Source organism: Rhinolophus sinicus, chromosome 15 (assembly GCF_057876585.1).
Source record: "Rhinolophus sinicus isolate RSI-liver-muscle chromosome 15, RSI-T2T, whole genome shotgun sequence".
Taxonomy (NCBI): Eukaryota; Metazoa; Chordata; class Mammalia; order Chiroptera; family Rhinolophidae; genus Rhinolophus; species Rhinolophus sinicus.
The window spans coordinates 23939583-23952238 of NC_142515.1; the positions used below are offsets into that span (position 1 = coordinate 23939583).

The 12656-nt window shown below is 38.3% G+C and overlaps 1 long non-coding RNA gene across 3 annotated transcripts in view; it reads left to right on the forward strand.

The window, feature by feature from the left end:
* Nucleotides 1–12656, forward strand: part of LOC141572910 (uncharacterized) — a 62533-nt gene that overhangs the window by 46080 nt on the left and 3797 nt on the right. For all 3 annotated transcript variants that reach the window (XR_016018896.1, XR_016018895.1, XR_012498462.2), the window contains exons 4-5: nucleotides 726–845; nucleotides 10089–10203. This is a non-coding gene — a long non-coding RNA (uncharacterized LOC141572910). The remainder of the gene's footprint in view (nucleotides 1–725; nucleotides 846–10088; nucleotides 10204–12656) is intronic.

The window sequence follows — 12656 nt, forward strand, 5'->3', positions numbered from 1 at the left end:
CCTCAAGTCACACTGTGGAGGCACTGACTCTACCTATACTTTCTAAACAAGACAGGAGCTAGCCAGGTGTAAGAGAGGTCAGATGGTGATAGAATTGATCCTGCACATTTTTTTATCCTAGCTCAGGAAATCATTTGCCATGTGATCTAGAGAAATCTTCCTCAATGTTTCTACATTAAATGAATATCACAGTACAAGCTTATCTTGCCAAGGAGGAAAAAGAATAATAATTAAAAGTTAGTGTAAGAAGTAAACCCTTACTGTTTTCAGAAGCAGCAGAAGTGTTTTTTTAATGTTTGAATTAACATTAATTCAGAGTATTCCCATCTTCTTCATAATGAAAGTAAATCAGAACTGCTTTCTCTTCCCCTTCCTCTACTTTTCTCGCTCCCCTCCCACCCTTTTTTACCCCTTCCCTCCCTCCCCTCCTCTTCCTCTCACCTTCTCTTTCCTTCTTTCCCTTCATGAACAATTTCAATCCAAAAGCCATTAGGTAAACAAGGTAGGTCTCTTCATGGTGGGAGTAGGTGGGGGGCAGTGGTGCCTAGAGTGGGGTGTTGGAATCTAAGGAGGTCAGGGGTTGTCCACGCAAGGTGCTGCCTGAGAAGTAGATGTTGGGTCCCAAGGACGACAAGGAAGGCTTTCACTGGCTGAGGAATGGGGTATTCAAATACTCTCAAAGTGATTCCCCACAGAATATTTATTAAGTACTGTCTTTCCTTCAGCACCTCAATCAAGTGAACAGAACGAATATCCCTAAGAATGGGACAAATCTAAATCACGTGCCATCTGAAAGGATGCAATGAGAACACAGCGTCAGTACTTTCGTGACAGCCCTGACAAAGGTGCGTATATGCTCGGAATTTAATTGTGAGCAAATGTTAGACAAACCCAGTTGAGGGCCATTCCAAAAAATAAGTGACCCTTAATCTTCAAAAGTATCAAGATCACAAAAGTCAAGAAAAAGTCTGTTCTAGATTGAAGGAAACTAAAGAAACATGGTAACTATATGCAATGCATGATTCGAGACTGGATTCTTTGGTTAAAAAGGATATTATTGGAACAATTGAATGGCGTGTGAGGATTGATGATTGTAATGTAGTTTTCCAGGAGATGCCCTTGCATGTTGGAAATACACACTAAAAAAACACAGGGGTGATAGGGTCTCATACTGGCAACTTACTTTCAAATGCTTTAGAAAGAAAAAGTTCTTTGTGCTGTACTTGTAACTTTTCTAGAATTTAAGATTAGTTATATAAGGAAGACAATGTCTAAAGTTGGCAAATTAACAGAAGTGAAAAAAGAATCTAGAGTTATTGAAGGCCATACCAGAAGTGGTTCAAAGAGGTTACCTATGAAATATGGTTGCAAAGAGGGAGGGAAAGTGACATCCCATTATAAACTAGTCTATACTGTTTGATTTGTTCTATGTACATGTATTACTTTATATAAAAACCAGTGAAAAACATTGAAAGCTAGTAAATGCTTGGACCCAGGCCAGAGGAGCCCCGGGTTTTATGTTTACCCTGAATCTGTGTTCACCCTGTCTAGAGTAAGCTCTGGGGACCTGGAACCCCAGCATTTCTTGCCCAAATGGCCCTTGAGCCCACTTCTAGAACCCGTGTGGGCCTCTTCCTTGAGTCTGTCCCCCAAGAGTGGGCTGTGCCACTTGTGCACACATCGCCTGACCCCGGAGTCGCTGTTTGGAGGCTGTGTGACTGGAACTGACATGTGGGTTAGAGTGCACGTGGATGACAGCAGGAGGACCCTGCAGGTCCTCGGAGCTGGGGGAGGGAGGAGAAGGCGCGAGAGGCTGGGGGCTTGGGAGCCTGCTCTCCCTACACTTGCTGATATGGAACTCTGAGGTCTTTGAGAAGTCTAAATCCAAACATAGCCTTCTCGAACATGAAGGCATATGTGTCAAGGCAAACGAAAGGGTATATCTTTATCTTATTTAACAGTTTGTCATCTTGGTTTATACATTTTAAATATTTAAACACAGTATGTGGACCTTCATTTGTGCTCTTCCTGTCGCTCTGCAAAGGTTAGGGGCAAACCTGTTGAAATCCTCCTGGTAACCTTGGTTTCTACCTTATCATTAAAAAAAAAAATCGTACATCAGGAAAATATGTTTTTGAAGCCCTCTGGATCTGTCTGTACCTGTCACCACAGTGTTTTAGACTGCTTGTAAACATTTCATAAGCCAAGTTAGTACAAGGATAATTCACCTATGGGAAAAACCACGTGCCAGGCAGGCCAAAGGTCAGTGACTGAAGATGGCCTGATTTGGTGAGATGAGCCCAGCTCCCTCTAACATTTCAGGATGAGCGTGTTGCTCTCAACGCTACTGCGATTGAACCTACTTGCTCTTGTTGTATGTGACTTTCTAAACGGTTTACCTGCTTCTACAAAAACAAAGATATCATGTTCACTCTACTGAAGGCTTGTATTTTCAAACTGGCCCAAGTTTGTACTTTTGTAAAAAGTTTTAATTTGAAACTACTCTGATTTTCTCATTCTCTCTCTCTCTCTCTCTCTCTCTCTCTCTCTCTCTCTCTCTCTCTCTCTCTCTCTCTCCCCCTCTCCCTCCCTCCCTCTCTCTCCCTCTCCTTCTCTCCTTCCTTCCCGAAGACAAGGTACATAGACATTTGCTCCCAGAAAAGGAAAGTTATTGGGAATTTCTTTTGTTTTGGAAAGGAAACAAGTTTTTTATAGGGAACAGAGCAGATGAACTATGGACCCAGAGTCTAAGACTTTGGCTTTTCATTGCATTCCTAAGAGGGTCCCATCGTGTGCTCTTAAATTCTGTAGTTTCTTCATACCTCTTTTTCTTGAACTCTAGCTACACAGAACTGACCCTTTTCTCCTACTGCCCAAAGGAAGTTGCTATCTGCATAAACTGAATAAGGATACAAAAGTACAAAATGTCATGTGAATATGTTTTATTCATGAGAAACACTATGAAAGCAGAGTACAGTGAAGAAAGAACTGTTGGTCACGGAGGGTATTTTTTTCCAGCCACACCCACGTACTGACAACAATCTCAGCTAGTTGTGTTTTCTCTGATTACAAAGAGGTAACAGACAAAAAAAACTCTGGCTGCACCAGAGTCCCACTTCACATAAAAGGGACATTTTTGGAGGCAAGACTCATGCGGAGCAGGACTGAGGGGTAGTCACAAGGACAAAGTTCCCTTCCAGGTCTAACATTCTAGAATTTTCATGTTGAGAAGTGTTTAGGAGCAGGGATGCTCAGCTGAACAGAACTTTTCTCTGTTAGTGCCGCAATTCTGGCGCAGCCCAGTCTGTCTGAGGTTGAATTTGACACTTAATCCCCATTGAAGCCGGTTGTGGCTTCACAGGATTACATATACAGGTTCTTAAAATTTTTATTAGCTTTGTTGAATGAATACAAGAGATAGGAAGATACACCTTTTACTGGCATCGAAAACAGCTTGACCAACACCTTTTCCTTTTATTGAATCTCTAATTTAATCACCAGGCTTAGGAGAAAGAAGTATAGATTTCCAAAGCTAAAGATAATTGAGTGTTGTAACAAGAACAGGGTTATGAGGGTTCCAGCTGGGATCCATTTCTTCCCATACAAAAGGTGGAGTGGGATAAACATATAGAGCACTGTAAAAAAAAAAAAAAAATAAGACAGAAAAGTTTACATCTCACAAAATGGAAAGGAAGAAGTACTGACAGAAGGAGCAAAGGCAGCTCCATTCATTCCTGGCCTAAGGAGTCAATCTGCCCTTTGTCTGGCACCAGCCTATCACCACTAAATCTTAGAGCCCACACCTGGCTGGAGAGACTCACCTTTACCCTCTTTATCCCGTGCTATGTCCTTACAAATTCCCTTATTGAATACAATGCTGTGAAAAGGTTCACTTTCCTCATACAAGTCCAGCAACTGACAGAAGTGTTGTATTCATCTTGAAGTTTGGAAAATTATTCGCAGATTGTGTATACAGGTTCTCCATCACCAGAGTGAAATGAGTGAATTCTTGTGTTTCCTCCTGATTCTTGTGGTAACTAAATCGTTGCAAAAATAGCTTTGTCTGTGAAATGTTTAAAGAACATTTTTAAAAATGCAGTTGTTTTTGCCACCGTCTTCGTGAAAAGATTTTTTTTTCCTAGAATCTCCCATCTTGATCCTAAGACTAGATGCAAATGGATTTCCCTCATGAAGGAAATCTAAGGATTCTTACTATGATAGTCAAGTACTTATCTTCTTATCTTCCTAATGAAAGATCACCATTTCCCACTGAGATGCTTTGTAAGGGCTCCTAGGGTAGACCTGTTAGTAAATTTTGAACCAAAAGTCAGCTTCTACAGGTGTGTCCAAGTGACTAGGGTGGCTCAGGTAGCAACAGAGAATTTAAGGGATATCTTTGGTGTCTGCTCTATCTCTCTGGGAAAATTGCAGGTTAGTGTGTGTGTGTGTGAATTTTTTATTTTTATTTTTTTGCATTTTTATTTTTCCATTACAGTTGCCATACAGTATTAGTTTCAAGTATACAACATAGTGATTAGACATTTATATAACTTATAAAATGATCACCCTGATAAGTCTAGTATCCATCAGACACCACACATAGTTGTTACAATATTATTGACTCTATTCGCTATACTGTACTTTACATCCCCGTGACTATTTTTAAACTACCAATTTGTACTTCTAATCTCTTCATCTTTTCACCCATCCCCCCAACCTCCCTCCCATCTGGCAACCATCAAAATGTTCTCGGTATCTATGAGTGTGTTTCTGTTTTGTTTGTTCATTTATTTTGTTCTTTAGATTCCACATATAAGTGAAATTATGTGGCATTTGTCTTTCTTTGTCTGACTTATTCTACTCAGCATAATACTCTCTAGGTCCATCCATGTTGTTGCAGATGGCAAGATTTCATCCTTTTTATGGCTGAGTAATATTCCATTGTATATATGTCCTACCTCTTCTTCATCCATTCATCCATTGATAGACACCTTCCATATCTCGGGTATTATAAATAATGCTGCAATGAACATATGGATACACACGTTGCTTTGAAGTAGTATTTTGGATTTCTTCGAATAAATACTCAGAGGTGGGATTACTGGATCGATCCTCTTTGTCTCCTGTTATAGCCTTTGTTTTAAAATCTGTTTTGTCTGGTATAAGTATCACTAGCTCAGCTTTTTTGTTTGTTTCCATTTTTTATAAAATATCTTTTTCCTATCCGTTTACTTTCAGTCTGTGTGTGTCTTTTGATCTGAAGTGAGTCTCTTGTAGGCTTTTTTTTTTTCCCCTGCAGGTTAGTTTTTAACATAGGATTTATAAGCCAATATGGAAATATTTCACCTAAGTTTACATAGCTTTCTGATTTCATCAGAATGAATACTATAGATAGTATCATTAAGTAGGTCTATATAAAAAGCTATGAATAAAAAAGCTATTTCATACAGTTCTGTTAGTTAATAGTTACTGTATATTTCTGACAAAATCCTAGAGCAGAATCAAATTCTCTATTTCAATATGGAGTGGGAGCTCAATTTGGAAAAGAAAGAAGACTCATTATATAAAAACCACCAGCTTCCAAGCCCTGAATTGCTTCTGACCTCATTTCTCCATTGCTATCTGAAGAGATATGCAAATATTTTTCATTATGCTGATGGGTACAGTGGCAATGAATTAATATTGGCAAGATATTTTGAAATGACAATGTAGAATTTATTAAAGAAGCAAGAAACAGAAAACCAGAGAAAGCCTTCTTGATTGGCCAGATTTTATAATATTATATAACATGTTTTTTACGCCCCCTCAAATAAATAGGGCAGATAACTTTAAATATTTTCTTTTTTAAGTCTTCCTGTTACCTATTACTTTGACAATAATAATTTTAAAAAAGCAGTCTGATTTAGGAATTACTTAAAATATTTAAAGGGCCAAGCATCTGGGAGAATGGGAGTCAAATGATGTAGCCCCTACTCCTTGTTTTCATCTTTCATTCAGCAAGCACTTACTGAATTAATACACGGGGTGTGTCAGCAACATTCTAGACTGTGTGGGAGATATAAAGATGTCTAAGAGGGCAACCCCTTCCAATAATGAGTTTATAATTTATTAGAGGAGGTAAGATATACTTACTCATATACAAATATCTGTAATGCAAGACAATACAGTGCAAACTATAAGAAAAGCGCAAAGAATAGTACTTTCCTGGGGTGAATGGGACATTTATCAACAGTTGGCTTTTGAGCTGGTCATGAATAGGCTGACATTGTCCAGACAGATGTAACTGCCTGAGTAAAAACATGTTCAGGGGCTGGACCGGTGGCTCAGGCGGTTAGAGCTCCGTGCTCCTAACTCCGAAGGCTGCCGGTTCGATTCCCACATGGGCCAGTGGGCTCTCAACCACAAGGTTGCCAGTTCAATTCTTCAAGTCCCACAAGGAATGGTGGGCTCCGCCCCCTGCAACTAAGATTGAACACGGCACCTTGAGCTGAGCTGCCACTGAACTCCTGGATAGCAGTTGGTTGGGTGTGTCCTCTCAACCACAAGGTTGACGGTTCGACTCCCGCAAAGGATGGTGGGCTGCGCCCCCTGCAACTAGCAATGGCAACTGGACCTGGAGCTGAGCTGCGCCCTCCACAACTAAGACTGAAAGGACAACAACTTGAAGCTGAACGGCACCCTCCACAACTAAGATTGAAAGGACAACAATTTGACTTGACTGCACATTGTAATTTGTACGGATTTTCATTTTGACAATTATATTCTAATTATTTGGAAGTCTGTCTCTCCAGGAGACTGTAAAGTCCTTTAGGATAGGAGCCATGTATTTTCATGTTTGTTTTCCTAACATTTAACAGGGTTTCTGACATAGGGATCCTACTCAATAAATACTTGAGAGGGAAGGGAAATAATTACAGAATACATTAAGGCATCCGTGAGTACTACAATTTGACTGGAATCAAAGATTCATAAAGGAGAGCAGTGGGAATTAACGCTACAAAAGTAAATTGGAAAGTAGGCCTGACACTGTCAAGTGCTGCTGAGTAAGTAAAACTGTAGAAACACTTCTGTGCCACTGATGAGACTGTAAGTTGGTGCAACCATTTTGGAGAACACTTTATCAACATCTAATAAAATCAAAGATGCCCTTATCCTGTGACCCAGTTATTCTAATTCTAGTGAAGCTCTTTCTCATGTATCAAGCATACAGATACAGAAAATTCCTACCAAAAAGTTGGAAACAAACTCAATGTCCATCAGCATGAGAATGGATGAATAACTATGGATATATTAATAATGAATAATTAATAGCTATAATATTACTTGTATGTGTTATAGATTATATTAATATTATAAGTCATGAATAATAATAAAAACTATAGATTTATCAGCATAGGTGAATATTATAGATATATTATTGACTGAGTAAAAACAAGGCTGCAGGAGAATTCTTATGTTATCTTTTACATAAAGATTAAAATACTGTAAACAGTATTACATATTATTTAGGGATATATATTATTATATATGTTACACATACTATGTTTTATATATATATGTTACATATATTATATATGTATTTTTTAGGGCAGAATGAATAACAAATTCAGGAGAGTAGGGAAAGAGATATAATCAGGGAACTTTATACAAGGGCCTCGACTCTGTTGACCATGTCCCATATCTTAAATTTCATGCTGGGTATATGAGTGTTTTGTTATTTATTTATTTTTTACTGGTGAAGGGGAACAGGACTTTATTGGTGAACAGTGTGTATTTCTAGGACTTTATCGGGGAACAGTGTGTTTTTTCCCAGGACCCATCAGCTTCAAGTCAAGTTGTTGTCCTTTCAATCTTAGTTGTGGAGGGCACAGCTCAGCTCCAAGTCCAGTTGCCATTTTCAATCTAGTTGTGGAGGGCGCAGCACACTGGCCCATGTGGGAATTGAAGTGGCAACCCTGTTGCTCAGAGCTCGAGCTCTAACCAACTGAGCTATCTGGCTGCCCCTTGTTTTGTTATTTTTAATATAGTCTATATATCATAAATATTGCATAAAATACATTTTAACAAGTTATTTGGACTCATATTATGGCAGGGCTGGAATAACATGCTAAAGAGTTGAGATGTTGTTTGGTAGTTAACAGAACTCTTGCAGACTTTTGAGGAGGTAAGAGATATCATTATAGGTATGATTCAAGTCACCCCAGACTAGTGCTATATAAGATATGGGGGGAAATTACAAAGGTATTAATGCTGTGTCGCTAGATATGAGATGGGTTCCTTTTTATCCTTCCACTTCTCTGACCATACGTGGTCCCTCTAAATCTTCTTTTTCCTTTAAATTTTTAATAGCCTGCTTTTCTTTCTTAAAAGTCTAAGTCTTTTTTATCAGTCGATTCCGGGTTCTTATGTAAACTCTTGATATTCCTTTTGTATTTCATCTGTTCTTATAAAATCCCCTGAACACTCACTCTGTCTAGTTTTCTTATTCTTGCCTGCCAAACATTTATTATGTTATTCCTTATTTTGAAATATCTCATTTCCAGCCTTTAAATTTGTCCTAAACTTACCTCTGCTATGAAGCTTTCTTTATTAAGAAAAAACCCTTAATTTAAAAGTTCCAAGATAAATGTGTTTGCAACAGAGTTTAAAACAAAGAACAACATTTATCCTATAATGACAGCTAAATAATTGCTAGTACTAATTCAGTGCTTAGTATGTGCCAGGCATTGTTTTAAACATTATTCTAAAATGTCATATAACGTGTTACATATAAACACTCATTTCATTCTCATAACAAACCTATGAGATATGTGTTATTATCATCCTCATTTTACTGGTAAAGAAACTGAAGCAAAGAGAAGTCAGCTTGAATAATACTCTGCCAGAAGTAAATAAATGCTAGAGCTTGGAGTCAAACCCAAGCAGTCTGGCTCTAGAGCCCATTCACTTCATCCCACCTCATCAAGCTGCCACTCTGTATCAATAAGGACACCTCCAAAGTGGGAAGTAAATGTAGGCTGTCCTCCATTTAGGTTAGATGCTCTTATCTTGTTAAAAAGGGCAATAACTGTAGGAAAGTAGTGATTATTCCTTTCACTTCCTCAAATTTCTCTGACTTTCCAAAGAGTCTTTTGTTCTTGAAGGACAAGACCCACATCTTCCTCATCTTTGTCTTTCCAGTGCTTGGCCCAATGCCAGGCCTGTTGGAGGCATTTGATCAGTGTGGATCAAATAAATCAATTTCATGAAATTAAGTAAACATAAGTAATAGTTCTAATTCTGTTCTTCAGGAAGTTCTATTTAGCGGAAGACACTACAGCCCTATTATTATCAGGATCAAATAACAGTTACAAGTACAGAAAGCATCCTTCCTTTTTACCAATAGGTTGTATTTTGGAAATACCATATGTATTGAATCATATTTTCCTCATGTCCTACGTTATAATATTTGAGAGTCTAGATCAAAATTTCTGGTAGAACTACCAACTGCTAACTACTAAACTAAGCACTAAAACTTCAGCTTCATTAGCTGTCTTTATTTCTGTCCACCCACCTACGTTCTGAAATGCAACCCTGGGAGACTGCCCTAGGAAGGCAGTGTGGTATGCAGGAGAGGCTTATGCTTGGGAGTCAGACTGACGTGTGTTGAATTCTGGTTGTGTCACTTATTAGCAGTGTGACTTTAGATAAGCATTTAATCTCTTGAGATTCAATTTTCTTATTTGAAAATAGAGCTAGTAGCTTATGTCTCATCAGGCTATTGTGAGTATTTATAGGTAAAGCACCGGCACAGTGCTAAGCACATAAGGACTCACTTCAACTTAACTTCCGTTGTGACCCTGAACGGAAGAACATTGCTTGGACATCTGATCATGAAGCCAACCTGCAAGAATGTGGGTTGGGGCTTGGGGGCTGGATGAATGGGAAGGGTAGGGTTAAACCAGGTTTCTTCAATATACCCCAAAGTAAATCTAAAGTCCAGCATATGTTGAATGTTTTCTCCCTGCCCAAAATGTGGGCTCTGTCACTCATTTATCATTAAAAATGTCACGATAATACCATGATTTTCACTGTTCTTTTACTAACAGAAGCTCATGGATACTAGCTTCCAGGAAGAGAATGAGGTCCAGCAGTTTACTACAACTGCCATATACAAATGGAGAACCTGAGATCCGGCAATGGTGTCTTACCCAAAAGAATGTGGTAAGTCAGTTCCTAAGTTCAAGTATCTCTCCAGGCACATAGGCAGCCAGTGATGTCAGGTCTTTAGTAGACTTATATGCCAGGTGCATTGAGGATGAAAAATAAAGAGAAGGCATTGGTTTAACCTTCAATCTAAGGATAAAGAGTGGATAAGATTTGTGGAAAATATGTAGAAACACATCATATTAAGAATATACATATTTATTATTGCAATTCCTTTAAGTCTTTGCTCAAATTTTACTGTCTCAATGCCACCTACCTTGGTCACGCTATTAAATACTTGCAGCCCTCCCTGCCCCACCCATTGCTTCTGATTCTCCATTTCCTGCTGCACTTTTAACCTTACTTATATAATACCTATTATATAATAGGTATTAAAATTAAGCTTTTAGGTTTAATTTTTATTATCTATTCCTCTACACACACTAGACTTTAAACTCCAAAAGTGCAAGGATATTCTTTTTTAGTCACTGTTGTATCCTAAGTGTTTAAACAATACCTAACATATGTGAGGCACGCAATAAATATGTGTGGGATAAATAGGTTCTGAGAAACCACAGGAGAGTTTCAAGATAATAAAGACATTTTGAACACATGCATTTGCTCCCTCCCCAAACCTTAGTAAAACAATAATAAAGGGATTTTTAAAGAAGCATTATCCCCCAAGAACAAAAAGAATGGGAGAAGACACGACAATAAGACTTTGGAAGATGGAAAACAGATGGATGAGTGATAACTATCCTGGTTATCTGTGGAAATAGATCTGCCAATACAAAAACGAACAAACAACAAACAAATAAAACTGAGGAAAAACGTGAAGAACAATAGACTATGCAGAAAGAAGAAAAGGGGGCCGGCCCGGTGGCTCAGGCGGTTGGAGCTCCGTGCTCCTAACTCCGAGGGCTGCCAGTTTGATTACCACATGGGCCAGTGGGCTCTCAACCACAAGGTTGCCGGTTCGACTCCCGCAAGGGATGGTGGGCTGCGCCCCCTGCGACTAGCAACGGCAACTAGACCTAGAGCTGAGCTGCGCCCTCTGCAACTATGATTGAAAGGACAACAACTTGACTTGGAAAAAAAGTCCTGGAAGTACACACTGTTCCCCAATAAAGTCCTGTTCCCCTTCCCCAATAAAATCTTAAAAAGAAAGAAGAAAAATATTCCTTCAAACTACCATTAATATTCTTAAAATAATAAGAGAAAATATTGCATCCATGGAACAAGACAAGATGCAATAAAAAGGAAAATTCCAAAAGATCTTCTGGAAATTAAAGTAGGATAGCAGATCTTTAAAAACTTGATGGAAGATTTATAAGACGAACTTGAAGAAACCACCCAGAAAACTCAACATAAAAAAAAGACATGGAAAATAAAAGAGAAAGAGTTTTTAAATAGAGGAAATTCTGGAGGAGACAGAGAGAGAGAATGCACAAAGAAAATGGAGAGGAGGGAGTAATTAATTAATCCCCTAAACTTCTCAGAACTGAAGGGTAAACATTTCTAGATTGAAAGAGTCCACCAAATGTCCTTGATATTGGATGAAAATGGATCCATACCAAGATACGGTATCATCATGAAATTTCGGAAAACTGAAGACAAAGAGAATACCTTAAGAGCACTCTTTTTCATGAGACTAATAGAGAGTAGGCTTCTCTAAAATAAGGAGAAACCAAGAAAGAACACGAAGGATCAGGGAATCCAACCAAGAGAGAAGAAATGGGACTCTCTAGAATGATGCTGAAGAAAATTCTCAGGACAAGACAATTGCAGCAGCCTTAGAGAGCAACAACTCCAGGATGCTCCAGGAGAGATTTCTTCAAGAAGATGAAATTGATAGAATTCCCAATGTGACTAAATGTATTGAGAAGAGAGGTAGACAGTTGATTGAGAGGTTGGGTTGAATTAATGGTAAGTACACAGAAAACTAAAAGAAAAAAATGATAGGTTAGATCCAAAGTAAACAAAAAGTTGTGCAAGAGAGAAATCACAGATCTATTACATGGCTATGTATGAACAATATTTACATAGTGATAGTAATATAAACACTGAATATTGATAAAACCAAAAATTACAACACAACTATATTGGGAGGTCAGGGAAAGTGAAGCATGCACATGCCCGTGTGAATGAGTGAGTATTTGGTGGTGATGGTGAGGCAGGTGGAATTCTCATCTTTGATGGCGGGAATTCAATAAATAATACATAAAAGTTGTAAAAATTAGTGAGTAGCCATGTAAGCACATCATTTAAAGATACAGAGGTAAATGCCTAAAGAGTCAGCTAAAAAGAGTTGAAAATTATTATCTCTAAGGAGCAGAAAATGGTGACAAGAGGTGGACAGTGTACTGCTATTTTCAAAATAAGCCTTATAAAGCTATTTGACTCTTTAAACTATGTACAAGCATAACTTAGGTATAACATAAAAACAAAATACAAAAAATGACAAGAGACTT